This window comes from Rhyacophila brunnea, unplaced genomic scaffold (assembly GCF_057557595.1).
Source record: "Rhyacophila brunnea isolate RB1 unplaced genomic scaffold, BYU_Rbru_1.0 scaffold_2, whole genome shotgun sequence".
In the NCBI taxonomy this organism is placed as follows: Eukaryota; Metazoa; Arthropoda; class Insecta; order Trichoptera; family Rhyacophilidae; genus Rhyacophila; species Rhyacophila brunnea.
Window position 1 is genome coordinate 6,815,006 of NW_028232859.1, and position 6,192 is coordinate 6,821,197.

Sequence of the window (6,192 nt, forward strand, 5' to 3'; positions counted from 1 at the left end):
GTGCATTTTTCTGTTCAATAAATATTATTAAGATCACAAAAAAAAATTAAAATATTTTTTTTACTATATATTAACTAAAATCCACTACGTGCACGTGAGTGCATCTCAGGTCACAATAGAGTACAATATTGGATACAGTACAAACAATGAAATGAAAGAAAAACAATGTGATATCCATATAATGATACAATTTTATTAGAAAAATAATACAATAATCATAATAATATAATGGTGATTGGATAATTATATTTATTTAGATTAAAAATATAGTACAATAACGGTCAAAACCCTAAAATACTACACATTAATTAACGCGCACTTCAGGGAATAGGTTTAGGGACAACCATTCTTTGCTTTAGAAGTAGATCTGTGTTTACTCGGTGTGTTATGGAAGCTAATGGTGAAGAGTTTCTTGGATGACCTTGTATCGATGATGATAATGATGGCTAAATGACTTTCATACCAAATCGTAGGGTTTGCAAGTCTGATTTTCCATGACTATGAAGTATTCCAATCACAGTGAATATTTTCTTGCCTATAAGTTTGCATGTACAATGAGCAAACTATTTCATGTCCATGTCCAACAAGTCCATGTCCACAGTGGTCAAAGATCCTCACAGTTTACATGCTTGATGTCCTGTGAAAGCAAACACACCACTGTGAAGATTAATGCGGCTCATCGACTTGTAATCAGTATTTTACAACAGCTGACTGAGTGATGCATATCGTTCTTCGTCTTCTTTGAATCATAACACGTATTGGCCTGAAATAACGAATCGGTGAGGTTGAAGCTGGTAAAAAAGTCATATGTGTAGACGTACAAGGGCAGTTGTTGTGAAGCCAAAGTAACATCACAGCGTTGCATTGAGATTGTATCGTATCTTCATCAGATAGGTAGGATTCACTTCCCCACATGGAGAATAATTTATAGAGCAATTGGAGTCCAGCACCCAATAAACCATATATGGCCATGAACTGAACTCTTCAGCTCAGCATCATTCGTCTTATTAGGCTCAGCGTACTGAAACAATAGAAAATACAATACTATGAATTAATCGATACATTTATTCCTATTTATTAAGTATTCAACACCAGGAATATAAATACTAATGGCCAATAGTATTAATCACTAGGTATATTAAGTATATTAATTATTCTGTCCATCGAATCCTCAATATGGAGATCACAAAGCCCTTTCATCACAAACTGTATCAATTTAATTGGTACTTAATTGATTTTTTAGCAGTGCATGCACTTGCCTAATAAAATGATAAGTTTGATATTTATGACTAAATGATAAAGTAATATAATATGAGCATTGATACCTTATGGTTTCATAAGCCAGGATAGGATCCTGGATTGTGATTTTGAAGGATGTATCTCAGCCTCTAGCAGTGAGTAAAGTTCACTGGTTCTCCAGAATAAAGTCATCATCTGGGCCCAGGAGATGAATGTGAACATCATTACTGTCGTCAGGGTTATATCCTCCACCAACTTCGACATCATTATCATTCAAAATATCACCAATATGCTGGCTATTCAAGGATTCGTCTAAATGTAAACAAAAAACATAACCTCAATAAATCAGATATACTAATGTCAAAATATATCACTCTAGACCTGAGTTACTCATGTGTGTACCGAATTTTGAAACTATGATTATAATATTTTACAAAAGTGTAAAGATAATTTAAAGTATACGGAATATTACTATGATTCATTGTGAAACTAAATACATCATTGGTTTTTAATATAAATAAATATTAATATTTAATTAAAAGCACTTACTTGTCAGAGTTGACTTTTTAGCCGCCATTTTTGTCTTGTGCAAATATCCATAACTTCAAAGTCAAAATAACAATTTATTTTAAAACTACATAGGCTAGTGTTTTGCTCTAGTGGTAGAAAAATATACTATCTATACCACTGTAGTCAAATGCGGTTCAAGTATCCATTCAAATCATTACTAAAAAATATTTAAATAACGTCCACATATGTGTACCTCAGGACGCAAGAGGTTCTAAAGAGCCTCCAAAACTATAGTATTTGGGGATAAAATATTTATACGCGTTGTCATCTGTTGAAAATGTATAGGTTTTTTGTTTCTCAGAAAAAAAAATAACGGAGAATTTAATAGGCAGGTTCCCAATTTTTCATAGTGGGCTCGTTTTTTTTAGGAAAAATATTTCGCGGGCCGCAGGTTCCCAATTTTTCATAGTCAGCTCGTTTTTTTTAGGAAAAATATTTCGCCGCGGGCCGCAGATTTCCAAATTTTCAGAAACGACTCGATTGCAAAATGGCAAATGCGAAATTATAGTACTTTTATATTAAATTATAGTACGATATTCAAAATTCTAGTATTTTGGGCGTACTATACTTATTTTATATCGTACATAGTACGCGGACCAAAATTATAGTACAAATACTATAATTATAGTACGGTTGGCAACACTGATGAACATTGACCATAATTGACAATATAGAGGCAATGACATTAATATGGACGAATCATCTGGAAAAGAAAATGACACTCACTTTATTGTCGGGTCTGCCGAATGGCATAATCTGTTCTAACGCCATCACAATAAAGGTGATATTGCTATAAATTCCTGTTGGGTCTGCCGAATGGCTCGGTTCGAACGGGTTCGCTCAAATGAACATTGACATTAGAAACACTGCTTTAACGCCATTACAATAAAGGTCATATTGCCATAAATTCCCGATGCGTGATATCGCATAATGGAAATTGCGTAACGTCTACCTATACATGCGAATGCGCGAATTTACTTGCTAGCTACTGTATTGAGTGCGTCGTCCATTAATAATGTCATTGTATAGAGGTGACAATTTTTTCGACAAACCTATGCATTTTCTAGATAATAGCGGCCCAGTGTTGCCAACCGTACTATAATTATAGTATTTGTACTATAATTTTCGTCTGCGTACTATGTACGATATAAAACAGGTATAGTACGCCCAAAATACTATAATTTTGAGAAATCGGAAAAAAAGTTGCTAATAGAAGAAAAACAATGCCAAAATAATCCGTGAGAAATTATTTATGAAAGGAGTTTTACCTACCAATAAAACTCTTATTATTCATGTTGACTTTGAAGTCCTTGAGATAGGGTTTGCTCTTTCTTCTTCGCGTGAGGATATATTCTACTAATTTATTTTCCCTTTTCTTGTCGTTGGTCGTTCCTGTTTTTATTTACTGGTCATACCCGCGCGTAAATTTTTTATGTATGTAATTTGGGATTCTTTTGTCTTCATTATGATATGACTCAAGGAACCAGGTAGAAGTTACCTGGACTTCAAAGTCAACATGAATAATAAGAGTTTTATTGGTAGATAAAACTCCTTTCATTATTCGAATTTGACTTTGAAGTCCTTGAGATATCTGTTTGTTATCACCTGGTGTTGGGTATGCCAAATTCCTGTATGTGACAATGATTCATTGACGAGGTAAAAGACCATCGTGACTTTCCATGTATATGGTTGAATAGAGAAGTTAATGGGTTCTTTTCCCCTTCTGATGGTGGTGTATCAATCGTTCTCTGGTAGTTGTCGTGAAATGTTGACTCACTACGCCAGATACCTCTCTTTAAGATTATCATTGGGTATATGTACAGTTTAAGGAAGTCACCACTGAGCGGACACTGCCTGGTGGTTCTTGTACCCCTGCTTCCAACAGTACTGACCTTATCCAATTCCCTATAACTGTCCTGGTGGCTGGTTTTGGTGATCCTCTTGAAGATATAAATAATTCCGAAATATCCCTACCTTCCCCTCTCCTAGGGTTTGACATGCAGACGAGTTTCCGTAACCAGAATAATACTGGGTCGATGTTTTGACACGTGGAAGCGCTTAGCTTCCATTCCGATTGACGATGCTTGGCGGTATTTGTATTTGCGCCAAACATTGGCCATACAATTATGTAGTCACGTTTTTCCACCAATCCATTGTCTACTATTAGTAGTGAGGCCATGAACCCTTCGTCCCGATGCGAGAAGGTAGGCGTAGGTAGCTGTCCTGCGAGAGGTTTCGAATAGGTTGTACTCCACCGGTGTTGTTTTCCTAAGATGATCTACCACTCGTCCTGGATCCCAAACCGGTGGTTTGACGGGTTTCGTTTTATGTACCGAAATTGCCTGTAACATATTGTGTTGTACTACCACGTTGATGCTAATATCTACAATGATAATCGGTTTGCAAAAAGTGGTTATGGCTGACTTATGCACCAGGATGGTGTTGTACGACAAACCCTCTTTGTTGTGCATGTTGCCTAGGTATCTGGCCAATTCCATTCGTTGAGGGCTATTATGATCCATTAGGTTCTTGTTACTCATGTCATTGTCTTCCATTTGTTCCAAGCTGGTTTGTAAGTTTTTAGAGTCGAAGGCCGCCATCTGAAAGTAAGGAGTGCCCTTTCTTCCACCATTCAATTTGATGTTATTTCCACCCCACCCGAAATTAGCCATAGTTGAAGGAACAGGTCCTGGGTCCTTGGAGGTGGACGGTTGGTCTCCATACCTACTAGTGTCGTATGTAGGTGCGGCATTGTATAAGGAGGTACTATCGCCCTTTTTCGTAAGTCCACTCCCCAAAAGCATTATTTCCAGCTCGGTGCCACTAGTAAGTACTTCCCTTTTTCTGAGTTCAGGTGCGCTAGGACTCGTGAAATTAAGTTTGGTGGGGGAAATATTCACGCCAATCTGAAGTCATACACTCGGCTGAAGGCGTCGTGAAACAGCGCGCCACTGTCTGTAACGTCTCGTGACACATACGTTGCAATGACATGTGCTGTTTCGCTTGCGAATAAATCCACCTCGGGAACAGAAACAGGGGGGTGGTTGCGGTGTTGATGAGGTGCCATTCGGGAATGAGTTGTCTGCGGGAGAGATGATCTGCCACGCAGTTGTGTATAATGTAGTAAACATGATGTTGGCTAGACTGGTAAATACTAGTGTCTGTCGGCATAGGTTTAGGAGGGTGACAGATTTTGTGCCGCCCTCGTTGTTGATGTATGGCACCACTGTTTTGTTGTCTGTCTGCAGAAGCAGATCTGATCCTATGATTGATTGTACCTGAGATTGAATTGCAAACATTTCCTTCCTGTTGGAATGCCATGCCATGGTAACTGGTCTTGTTCCCACGTACCTGATAGGTGGTGTTCATTCAGTTGGGCTCCCTAGCCTGTGTCAGCTGCGTCTGTCATCAGGAAGTGATTGATGTGTGTCAACTCTGAGGAGCCTATCACCTGGAGCCACCACATGATGTCCTGTTAGGCCTGTGGTGGGATTGTCGTCTATTGGCGAGAATGGGACCTCGACAATATTAATGACTGGAGCTTTGTAGCCGTCGGCAATGCAACCTTCCTCGTGGAGGTAGGATGCGAAGTTAAGTCGCCCCAGAAGGGATTGAACATGTGTCTGCCTGAGGGACCAACTGCCTTTTTGTACCCGCGTTGTGTCAAATCTGAGGATCCTTTCGCCTAGGGCCACCACATGATGTCCTGTTGGGCCTGTGGTGGGATTGTCATCAATTAGCGAGGATGGGACCTCGGCCATATTGATGACTGGAGCGTTGTAGCCGTCGGCAATACAACCTTCCTCGTGGAGGTAGGATGTGAAGTTGAGTCGCCCCAGAAGGGATTGGATATGTGCCTGTCTGAGGGACCAACTGCCTTTTTGTACCTGCGTTATGTCAACTCTGAGGATCCTATCGCCTAGAGCCACCACGTGATGTCCCGTTGGGCCTGTGGTGGGATTGTCATCAATTGGCGAGGATGGGACCTCGGCCATATTGATGACTGGAGCGTTGTAGCCGTCGGCAATGCAACCTTCCTCGTGGAGGTAGGATGTGAAGTTGAGTCGCCCCAGAAGGGATTGGATATGTGCCTGTCTGAGGGACCAACTGCCTTTTTGTACCTGCATTAGCAGATGGTGACGGAGTGCTACACAATTCTCCGGCGACAGGAACCTCCGCTTGGTGTGTGTGTCCTACGTGATGTCCAGGGACCCTCATTGTTGGCTTGGGTTCAGACAGGATCTTTTAATATTTATTAACCACCCTAAAGACTGTAGGAAGGTTATCCTGTATTCCACCTGAACCGAGACTGTTTCTCGTATTGGTTGGCTACTAAAAAGTCGTCTAGGTTAGTGAATATTCTCAGCCATTCTTTCGTAGGCG

The 6,192-nt window shown here is 39.8% G+C and overlaps 1 long non-coding RNA gene across 1 annotated transcript; it reads right to left on the reverse strand.

Annotated features, from left to right (window-relative positions):
• Window positions 1-171: 171 nt before the first annotated feature.
• On the reverse strand, window positions 172-1,959 carry LOC147071780 (uncharacterized). The gene is made up of 3 exons (XR_015070634.1): window positions 1,789-1,959; window positions 1,326-1,551; window positions 172-1,021 (listed from the first exon to the last, which is right to left on the reverse strand). It is a non-coding gene; the product is annotated as an uncharacterized LOC147071780 (long non-coding RNA).
• Between the last annotated feature and the right edge of the window lie 4,233 nt (window positions 1,960-6,192).